Here is a 12239-nt window from a genome sequence, read left to right as displayed (position 1 = left end):
AAATTTTATTTGTTTTGTTTATGATAAGAGATAGCAAATGTTTGTAGATTGATGGAAATGAAGAAGCTGAAATGGAAAATTGAATAAAACAGGAAGGAGAGGAAATAATCTCAGTAATGGAATCCTCAAGTAGGCAAGAAGTTTTGGAGTCCAGGACACACATGGAAGAGTTGTTCTTAGAAGTCCAGGCAGTACATCCATCCTAATAGGAGGGAACACGGAGTACCGGTTCAGATGAAGGTGGATTGGCAGATCTGATGGTGGAAGAATGAAGAGGTTTCTTCTGGTTGCTTTGTTTTCCTAACTGAAACAAACAGTAAGTTCACCATGCTCTTTGGCCAGTATGAAGACTTCTTTGAGTGAGAGGATCAGAGAAAGGGTGCCCAAAATCTGAAGACAAAAGAACACAGGGGAAAGAGGTGCTGTGAGAACAGGAGAGTCAAATGATTAGCGAAATGCATTGTTAGGCAGTACTGAGAGCCCACAGGATATCTGTGGTCACACATATGAACGAAGACCATACAGCATACTTCCATGAGTTACTTTGTGTTCAACTGCTCAGGGGCAAGAATGAGTACGTAGGTGGTTGAGTTTAATCAGAATTACAGATTTTCTAGGCGAAGGAGACTGAGGGCAGAAAAGGATATAGTAGCTGATGGTTTGCAAGGGTGTGATTACAATGTTGAACCACAGAATCTATGCTAAAAAATGAGGAAAGGAGGGGGGCGTAAGGACTGGAAAAGATGCTACAGCAGAATGTCTCTGAGAAATTATCTTACTGCAAAGTAACAGAGCAATCCCAAATTCAGCAAAAAGCAAGGGATGTTACCTCCAACAGGCATTCCCCTAGAAAAAAAAAGTCTCACTTTTCCTTTATAATTTAGATCTTCGGCAACAGTGCTGCTCCCCTTTCTAGTTATGCCTAAGGTCATTGATGGCAATTTTTTAAATATCAAATGAGGTCACATCATAAATGGCTCCCTATGGCAAACAGAAATTGGCTCAAATGTGTTTATTACAGTCAAGAGTTTAACTTCTTTAACGTATGAAGAAATTTTAAATATTAGAAGGAAAATTCATTTAGAATGATAATTCTAGGTTGCCCTTCAGTAAAAATGTAAAGTAGGAATGAAGCAATTGTGAATGTGTTACATAGTATCTATGATATAGGGCTTTCCACGTGACATAGTGGTAAAGAATCTGCCTGCCCATTCAGGAGACCTGAGTCAATTCCTGGATTGAGAAAATTCCCTGGAGAAGGAAATGGCAACCCACTCCAGTATTCTTGCCTGGCAAAATCCTATGGACGGAGGAGCCTGGCAAGCTGCAGTACATGGGGTTGCAGAGAATTGGACACGACTGAGCACATATGAACACATGTAATAAACTTAATTTCTAACTTATATTTGATAGAGACCATGTCTAGATTGAAGGATATTCCTTTTTAAAGTTACTTTTTGAAGACAGGGAAGTCATTAAGAAAACTTCCAATCAATTATTATTATATAGTATTTGTTGACCATTATATAGTATTTATAGTGCTATGGTAGTATGCACAGAGGTGAAATCTTAGTCCAAGGAAATTTATATAGTGAGGCTTCAAGATTAAGTTTTACTTACAGACAAAACAAGGATCTTACCTTCTTTTTTGGTTTGTTTTTTAATTCATTTGAAATCAGAATTTAAGAGTAAAGAGAGGAGCAATCTGGACAACAGAGGTCTCTCATTTTAGGAGAAGGCAATGGCACCCCACTCCAGTACTTTTGCCTAGAGAATCCCATGGACGGAGGAGCCTGGTAGGCTGCAGTCCATGGGGTCGCTAGAGTCGGACACGACTGAGCGACTTCACTTTCACTTTTCACTTTCATGCATTGGAGAAGGAAATGGCAACCCACTCCAGTGTTCTTGCCTGGAGAATCCCAGGGACAGGAAGCCTTGGTGGGCTGCCATCTATGGGGTCGCACAGAGTCGGACACGACTAAAGCGACGCAGCAGCAGCAGCAGCAACTAAGACTATACTTATTTGCCTTTGAAACTGACCAATGGAAAGCATTGTAAAGACTTAGAAAAGGTGATTTAGCCAGTTTAGGTATATCAATTTACATTCATTCGCATAAACTGCAATGGAAGCAGCAAAACCAACACTGCTCAGTTTAGCACTTTCAGGAGCTAATTACAATTTGGATATACTTATTAATGTAGTCTCTCTGCTTGGAGTATTTGTCCAGATTAGCATGTTCAAACCCTGGTCAGGGAGCTAAGATTCCACATGCTTCATGGTCAAAAAACCAAAACATAAAACAGAAGCGATATTGTAAAATAATTCAGTAAAGATTTATAAATGGTCCACATCAAGCTCCCTGACCAGGGTTCGAACGTCCACCCCAGGCACTGGAAGGTGAAGTCCTAACCACTGTGCCACCAAGGAAGTCCCTCTAATGCTACTTTCTGGATTAGAGTGTCAAGAACTAATCTGGACAAATACTTCCAAGCAGAGAGACTACTTTAATAAGTATATCCAAATTGTAATTAGCTCTTGCCATTAAAAAGAACTCATTTGAATCAGTTCTAATGAGGTGGATGAAACCGGAGCCTATTATACAGAGTGAAGTAAGCCAGAAAGAAAAACACCAATACAGTATACTAACGCATATATATGGAATTTAGAAAGATGGTAACGATAACCCTGTATGTCAGACAGCAAAAGAGACACAGATGTATAGAACAGTCTTTTGGACTCTGTGGGAGAAGGTGAAGGTGGGATGATTTGGGAGAATGGCACTGAAACATGTATAATATCATATGTGAAACGAATCACCAGTCCAGGTTCGATGCAGGATACAGGACACTCGGGGCTGGTGCACTGGGATGACCCAAAGGGATGGTACGGGGAGGGAGGTGGGAGGGGATTCAGGATGGGGAACACTTGTACACCCGTGGTGGATTCATGTTGATGTATGGCAAAACCAATACAATATTGTAAAGTAATTAGCCTCCAATTAAAATAAATAAATTTATATTAAAAAAAAAAGAAAAATATATAATTCAGATTTCATTAACTCAGGCTAGATTACTGGCCAAGTCTCTCTTAGTGACATTTTAGCTTTTAACTATTCCACTACTCCTTGCTACTTTAGAAAAACTAACAAATTTTTTAAACTTTAAAATTCATCATTTTCAAGGACAAATTTTATACTGTGCCTACTTCATTCCTGAATTTTACATTTTTAATTCCTCTCTCAAAGGCAGCAATAAATAGAATTTAAAAAACAAGAAGAGGTAAATAGGGGTAGGATTTTATGAAATCTGACATAACTGATAATAAATGTCAATTGCCAGAACTTGAAAAGATAACTTGGTTGAACATGAAATTTTACATCACATCATTTTCTCCTCAAAATTCTGTAGGTGTTTCCCTGTTACTTTCTTTAATCCGCAGTCTAAATGACAGACGCTAAGTTTAGATGACTCAGAGTATCGTAATATTTGCTCCATAGCAGGTAATTTGTTAAAAGTACTCTTTATATTTTATTTTGTTTTTCATGCATGGAGATTTACATGATAGTTAATAACTATCTTAAATCACAAACTTTGCCAGGATGAGTCCAGGTGTGTGTCATTTCTTACTTATTTCGCTTGAGAAATATGAACATTTCAATCCATATACTCAGACCTTTTTCCTCTCAGCTCTGGGAATTTTTTTTCTATTTTGCTTTATTATTTCTGTCCTAATTGCTGTGTTTTATTTTTCAGAAATAACAATTGTTATTGAATTTCCATTCTTCCCACCTTATAGCCTCATTTTCATTATTTTAGTTCCTTTTCCTTTTTCTTTTGAATTCTGAGAGAATTTCTTTAGCTTGTTCTCCACCACACTGATCTGATTTTCCACAATATCAATTTTGGTTTTTACTGGCCCTGCTGTTTTGCCACTGCATTTTTAGAGTCTTGCAATTAATGTTCTGTCACCCACCTTCCTTTTCATTTCTGTTGTCTTTTCATTTCTCCATTCTCAACTTTCGATCTTGTACTCTGTTTCTTAGATACTATTCATTCTAATGAGTCTGAGGATTTTGAACAGTTTTATATTAACCACATTTTTGGTTTCCTAGCATAAAAAAACTTTATTAGCATGCTCCTCTTGTGAGTTTTTAGGATGATATTCTGTTTCCCTCGTAGCTCAGTTAGTAAAGAATCCGCCTGCAATGCAGGAGACACCGGTTCGATTCCTGGGTCACGAAGATCCCCTGGAGAAGGGATAGGATAGCCACTCCAGTATTCCTGGGCTTCCATTGCAGCTCAGCTGGTAATCTGCCTGCAACGCAGGAGACATGGGTTCAATCCCTGGGTTGGGAAGATCCCCTGGAGAAGGGAAAGGCTACCCTCTCCAGTATTCTGGCCTAGAGAATTCCAAGGGGTCCATGGGGTGGCAGAGACTGAGTGACTTTCACTTTCACTTCTGCTTCCCATGTTGCTGCTAAGTTGCTTCAGTCGTGTCCAACTCTGTGTGACCCCAGAGACGGCAGCCCACCAGGCTCCGATGTCCCTGGGATTCTCCAGGCAAGAACACTGGAGTGGGTTGCCATTTCCTTCTCCAGTTTCCCATGTTATGCAATAATTTTCAAGGGTTGTATATAAGTTGTTTCTCTATTTACTCAGCTTGGAACAACAACAAAAAGATTTATCTAAGACTAATATTTTTCCAACAGATAATATATGTAGATTAATCTGAGGGTCACTCTTTTTCTTCAGTGCTCCTCTAGTCCCAGAATTATGGTCAAATACAATCTATAATTATTATTGTATTGATCCAACCAGTCAATCTTAAAGGAAATCAGTCCTGAATATTCACTGGAAGGACTGATACTGAAACGCCAATACTTTGGCTACCTGATGTGAAGAACTGACTCATCAGAAAAGAACCTGATGCTGGGAAAGATTGAAGGTGGGAGGAGAAGGGGACAACAGAGGATGAGATGGTTGGATGGCATCACTGACTCGATGGATATGAGGCTGAGTAAGCTCCAGGAGTTGGTGATGGACCGGGAAGCCTGGTGTGCTGCAGTCCATGGGGTCGCAAAGAGTCTAACACGACTGAGCAACTGAACTGAACTGAATAATGTATATGTATAATTTTAGCTCAGTTCAGTAGTATTTTGTAAGCCTTCCAAGTAGTGAGCATTTGCCCATTGAGAAGGCATTTTGCTGCACTCATGGGTTGGTTCTCTATCACTTTGAAGTAATGGAGTTCATGAAAAAGAAACTATAAATCCAAGAGCACACTACTGCTTATTAGTTGAAACCTATACCACTTGGTTTGTGCATATGAATTTCTCAGGATGCAATGCACTTCTGTTAGTCTTTCTCCTACTTCCTTCTTGCCTACTTATTTTCTGGGTTCTACAGACACCAGTTAGGCCTCACTTTGGCCACTTTTCAGATCCACACCACTGGAATAAAGAAGTCCTTCCAAGGTGCTTTCAAAACATTACAAACTGTATGCTTCTATTTCTATGACATTTTTGAAAGGGTAAAAATATAGTGATGGAGAAGGGAACAGTGGTTAGGAATTGGGGGAGGGTGGACTTCAAATAAATAGCATGATGGAGTTTATGGGACGATGGAAGTGTTCTGTATCTTGATCACAGTGGCAGGTACACAAATCTATGCATGTGTTAAAACAGAACTATATACACAAAAAATCAAATTTAGTGTATGTTAATTAAAAATAAAATAGAAAAAGTGAATAAAAAAAGAGAAATCTTTCCAGACACTTTTATCCCTGAATCAGAAACAGGAAAACAGCTTCAGTACTATTATCTTAGGTTTTACACCAGCAAATATGGAGGGCTATTGATTACATATTTGTAGATAATTTCACTAGCTTTCATGGGACTTACCCATTCAGATTGTGAAACCAGGCTGACTGTTAATTCTAAATTTTTTATATTATTATGAATTTTCATTATAGATACATATATATATATAATGAAAATTGAGGATGATATACATATCATTCTCAATTTTCTGATGAAGAAATGAGGTCACCAAACGTGGCTTCTCCAAGGAAAGACTCAGAGGCAGGACTAGGCTGCCGACCCAGGAGATTTTACTCGAGAGCCTGTGCACTTAATCACTGAATTCTCTATTCTTTCCAAATGCTAAATTAAACAATTAGTGACAGATTTTATTTGCTTGGGCTCCAAAATCACTGTGGAATTTTGGACTGCAGTGATGAAATTAAAAGACACTTGCTCCTTGGAAGGAAAGCTATGACAAACCTAGACAGCATATTAAAAACCAGAGACATCACTTTGCTGACAAAGGTCCATATAGTCAAAACTATTGTTTTCCCAGTAGTCATGTACAGGTGTGAGAGTTGGACCATAAAGAAGGCTGAGCACTGAAAAATGGATGCCTCTGAACTGTGGTGCTGGAGAAGGCTCTTAAGAGTCCCTTTGGAATGCAAGGAGTTCAAACCAATCAATCCCAAAGGAAATCAACTCTGAATATTCATTGAAAGGACTGTTGCTGAAGCTAAGGCTCCAGTACTTTGACCACCTGATGCAAAGAGCCGACTGACTGAAAAAGACCCTGATCCTGGGAAAGACTGAAGGCAAAAAAGAGAGGCAGAGGATGAGGTGGTTAGATAGCATCACTGACTCAACTGACATGAATTTGAGCAAACTCTGGGAGATGGTGAAGGACATAGGAGCCTGGTGTGCTGCAGTCCTTGGGGTCCCGAGGAGTCAGACACAACTTAGTGACTGAACAACAAGAAGAGAGCATTTATTAACTAACTGATATGTGCCAGGCATTGGGTTGTGCAATTAACAAACATTAATACATTTAATACTCACAACTCTATGTGATGGATACTATTATCATTCCCATTTAATAAATTAAAACCAACAGCAATAACAATGTTAGGCCTTAGAGATGGGAATAAATTTACCTAGAGTCAGATAACTGGCAGATGAAAAGGTTGGGATTCAAATTCAATCTGACTTCTAAACACAAGCACTCATCTCTTATGCTATAACACCTCTATTTAATAGGTATAATATGTTGCATATACTCCAGTAAATGTATAGTGTATTTTGCTAAGAAATTTCATATGTCAAGAATGATCATTTTCTATATTCAACTATAAATTAATACCTTCTGAGACAAAAATTTTCCTTCATTAAATACAAAAGGTTACATATTAACCAGAGACATCTGAATGCACTTGTGGTAGGGGGTTTAAATTCCATAATTTTTCCTATATGCACCCCGGTAGATAGCTGTGCACTGCATCAAGAGGCTTTCTTACCCTTTGACTTCCTGTAGTGTTTAACCGACAAGGAGTACTGGCAGAAAATCAGACAGAGAAAGAAAAAGAACCTTGGGATATTTGTTCTGTTTTGCAGGCTGGATGAGAAACAAAGGTCACTGCTCAGGCCTTGCAGTGGTAACCTACCCTTATTACTAGGCCACAAGTTTTGTGCTGTTGTGTGTGACTTCGCTATACCCTGTCCACCCTTGTAAACCATTCCTTCCCTAAATTCACTTAAATTACTCAGTTTAAGCATCCCATCTCTTTTCTCTGAAGGGCCTGGGCTGATACAGAAGTTATCTACTCTGGTATAGAACAATGCTTTAATATTCTAGAAGAGGATATTTTCCCATTCTATATGAATTCTTAATGTTCATGTAGGGCTTCCCTGTGGCTCAGATGGCAAAGAATCTCCTACAATGTAGGAGACCCGAGTTTGATCCCTGGGTCAAGAAGATCCCCTGGAGAAGAGAATGGCAACGTACTCTAGTATTCTTGCTGGGAGAATTCCATAGACAGAGGAGCCTGATGAGCTACACAGTTCCTGGGGTTGCAAAGAGTCAGACAGGAATGTTTATATGTCTTTTTAGAAATAGCAACATGTGTAAGTGTAATTACAAAGAAAAAGATGGGTAATGCTACAGCAAACACACTTTCCCCGGACTCCTAATGTTGACTTTTCAATCTGAATCTAATAAATCATTCATGACTCAGCTAAATTACAATTTCAATGCAAGATGAATGGAATGCACAAGCAAACCCATGATTACAGTGTATAGAAAGCTATATTGCTCACTTCAGCCATGTCAATTCCATCCTAATTACCATGGAATCTTTAGGCACTTAAAGATTTATATTTGCCTTAAGCATTTATGCTGCTGCTGCTGCTGCTGCTAAGTAGCTTCAGTCATGTCCAACTCTGTGCAACCCCACAGACGGCAGCCCACCAGGCTCTCCTGTCCCTGGGATTCTCCAGGCAAGAACACTGGAGTGGGTTGCCATATCCTTCTCCAATGCATGCAACTGAAAAGTGAAAGTGAAGTCGCTCAGTCGTGTCTGACCCTCAGCGACCCCATGGACTGCAGCCTACCAGGCTCCTCTGTCCATGGGATTTTCCAGGCAAGAGTACTGGAGTAGGGTGCCATTGCCTTCTCCGTTAAGCATTTATAAGCCCATACTAAATGTATCTAATACCACTGGGTTTTATAAACAGTCAAAGACAATTAATCACTTATATTTATGAGATAATGTCATGAAATATTTGCAGAGCATCTCCTAGACAGGAAACTGTGGGGCTGAAGTACCTCCAATGATCACTGGCATTATCTTTCTATTCATAAAAAATGTGTTAGCATTAATAGAGAAACAAATACTCTAAATATTGGAAAGACTATAAATTGATTGACCTAAAGTTAAGATACTCTTTTAAGGACTTTGAATATCAATTCTGCCTCTAAGAATTTATCCTAAGAAAATAATCACAGATGTATCTAAAGATTTATCTATCCATATATTCACTAAGACAATCAATAATATAAATTCCCATAGGAAGGAATATGCAGTCATTAAAAATGATGTTATGGAAGAACGTACGCTGACAAGGAATTATTTACAAAATATTCTAGGTGGAAAACAGGTAATAAAATGATACATAAGCTGTTTTTGGTGTCAGCCAAGATGAAGAAAGCTGATTGCAGCCCAACATTCCCACTGACTACAACTAAAGCGCCTCAGATCAGCCTCAGTCGTGTCCGACTCTTTGCAACCCCATGAATCACAGCACGCCAGGCCTCCCTGTCCATCACCAACTCCCGGAGTTCACTCAGACTCACGTCCATCGAGTCAGTGATGCCATCCAGCCATCTCATCCTCTGTCGTCCCCTTCTCCTCCTGCCCCCAATACCTCCCAGCGTGAGAGTCTTTTCCAATGAGTCAACTCTTCGCGTGAGGTGGCCAAAATACTGGAGTTTCAGCTTTAGCATCATTCCTTCCAAAGAAATCCCAGGGCTGATCTCCTTCAGAATGGACTGGTTGGACCTCCTTGCAGTCCAAGGGACTCTCAAGAGTCTTCTCCAATACCATAGTTCAAAACCATCAATTCTTTGGCGCTCAGCTTTCTTCACAGTCCAATTCTCACATCCATACATGACCACTGGAAAAACCATAGCCTTGACTAGATGGACCTTTGTTGGCAAAGTAATACCTCTGTTTTGAATATGCTATCTAGGTTGGTCATAACTTTCCTTCCAAGGAGTAAGCATCTTAATTTCATGGCTCCTAACAAAATACAAAAACCAACTACCTGAAGACTTTGAAAAGTACACATACCAGATGTATCAGGAATTAGAGGGAAAACTTAAATAAAGATCCATAATGTGTCAGGCTCATGGAGCTTTACTGTCCTTTCTCACCTAGAATTGACTTGAGGGTAAGTTGAATCCTGGAATTATGCAGCAAGCACAGACAGCCAGAACTCCAGGAGAATCGCTTTTTTCCCAGCCAGAGGTCTGGGGAAATGACTCTTGTGTGCTGGAGACTGTGAATATTTTTTTTCACCTTTTATTTCACTCTCAGCTTTGCTCTGAACCCAGGCTCCAGATAGAGAGCTTCACTGTCAACAGCACAGGTACCTGAACCCCAAGAAAAGCCCATATTTCTAGCCAGAGGAACTGGGAAAAGACCTTCTTACAAAGGGCTCTCCTGCTGCTTGTCTATAAGAAAGTTCCAATTGTGTAGGCTGCACAACGGCATGGGAGGCTAAAATTCTGAGAGGACTCCATCCTTCTGACCAGAGGAACCAAGAAAAAGAGCATGTGAGAGTTGTAGAGCATGGGAGAAATCATGGAGAGAAGACAGATGAAAAGAAGCAATTCCTAAGCCTGTGTTATGAACTAACATAAGTCCTGGACCTGACCAGAACAAACCTAAAGAGGCTCAGCAGAGGTGTCAAGACATAAACTACCATAGAAACCATTACACTAGTTCTAGACTAACTCCTGAGCGGTATAAGCTCCAGTAAGATCCAAATATCCGGGCACAGTTTTTGAAATTTCAGCTGACATCAGAACCACTATGAGACAGAATATGAAGGTTGAACCTAAATTGATTGATTGCCTCCTAAACAATCAAACAGAAAACCATTTTCCAAAGGACATTAATCTGATCAACATTCAAGGAAAAAGACAATTAACAAATACTTATTCCAGGTTGGCAAAGATGTTGGAATTATCACGCAAGACCTTTAGAGCAGCTCTTCAACAATCCTGAATAAGGTAAAGGTGAACACTGTTTAAAAGAATAAAAGATAGAGATGCTTAATTGAGAAGTAGAAGCTATGAAGAAAAGAAGAAATTTTAGAGCTGAAAAAGACAAAAGCTGAAATTTAAAAGCTCACTGGATATTTTTAATAGCAGAATGTAGATAACAAAGGAAATAGTCACTGAATTAGGAGATATATCAATAGAAATCACAGAACCTAAAGAACAGAAAGGAAAAAAAGACTGGGGGGAAAAAAAATCCCAAGTCCTCAGAAATTTGTGGGACAATAATCAAAAGGTATGATCTTTATATCAATGGAGTCTGAGAAGAGATAAAAGAGACAGATGGATGCAGAAAAAATATTTCAAGAAATAATCATTGAAAACTTTTCAAACTGGGTTAAAGACTGTAGATTCAAGAGGTTCAGTTCAGTTCAGTTCAGTCATTCAGTCCTGTCCAACTCTCTGCGACCCCCATGAACCGCAGCACGCCAGGCCTCCCTGTCCATCACCAAGTCCTGGAGTCCACCCAAACCCATGTCCACTGAATCGGTGATGCCATCCAACCATCTCATCCTCTGTCGTGCCTTTCTCCTCCTGCACTCAACCTTTCTCAGAATCAGGGTCTTTTCAAATGAGTCAACTCTTTGTGTGAGGTGGCCAATTTTGGAGTTTCAGCTTCAACAACAGTCCTTCCAATGAACACCCAGGACTGATCTCCTTTAGGATGGACTGGTTGGATCTCCTTGCAGTCCAAGGGACTCTCAAGAGTCTTTTCCAACACCACAGTTCAAAAGCATCAATTCTTCGGCTCTCAGCTTTCTTTATAGTACAACTCTCACATCCATACATGACCACTGGAAAAACCATAGCCTTGACTAGATGGATCTTTGTTGGCAAAGTAATGTCTCTGCTTTTGAATATGCTGTCTAGGTTGGTCATAACTTTCCTTCCAAGGAGTAAGCGTCTTTTAATTTCACGGCTGCAATCACCATCTGCAGTGATTTTGGAGCCCAGAAAAATAAAGTCAGCCACTGTTTCCCCATCTATTTGCCATGAAGTGATGGGACTGGATGCCATGATCTTTGTTTTCTGAATGTTGAACTTTAAACCAACTTCTTCACTCTCCTCTTTCACTTTCATCAAGAGGCTCTTTAGCAAATTCCTAATAGGGTAAACTCATAAAAACATGGCCAGACACATCATAATCAAACTGTTGAAAATTAAAGACAAAGGGAAAAAACTTCAAGCAAGCCAGCAGAAAATAACACATTACATTCAAGGGAGCAATGGTTTGGATGACTGCAGACTTCGCATTAGAAATCACGCCAGATGACAGTGGCACGAAATCTTTCAAGTGATAAAAAATTAAACAGAATTTTATGCCCAGCGAAAATATCTTTTGAGACTGAAAACAAAATTAGGAGGAACTCTCTGATTAAGGAAAACTAAAATATATAATTTGTTCCCAGTAGAACCAATATTAAGGAAATACTAAAAAAAATTCTCAGGCTTACAGGAAATGATATCAGACAGAAATGTGGACACAAGGGCTGAAAGAAGAACAACAGAAATGGTAAATATCTGGGTAAATAAACAGACTATTTTACTCAACCAAGTTATTTAGAATGTTTGACTTGACAGCAAAACTTATAACACTGTCT

General features: G+C 39.4%; 1 protein-coding gene across 4 annotated transcripts in view; it reads right to left on the bottom strand.

The window, feature by feature from the left end:
* The window catches only part of AIG1 (androgen induced 1), a 271524-nt gene that overhangs the window by 246199 nt on the left and 13086 nt on the right, over positions 1-12239 (bottom strand). The gene's annotated exons all lie outside the window — the stretch shown is intronic.

This window comes from Bos javanicus, chromosome 9 (assembly GCF_032452875.1).
Source record: "Bos javanicus breed banteng chromosome 9, ARS-OSU_banteng_1.0, whole genome shotgun sequence".
NCBI lineage: Eukaryota > Metazoa > Chordata > Mammalia > Artiodactyla > Bovidae > Bos > Bos javanicus.
The sequence above is the reverse complement of the archived record's forward strand: the minus strand, read 5'-3'. Positions and strand labels throughout refer to the sequence as shown.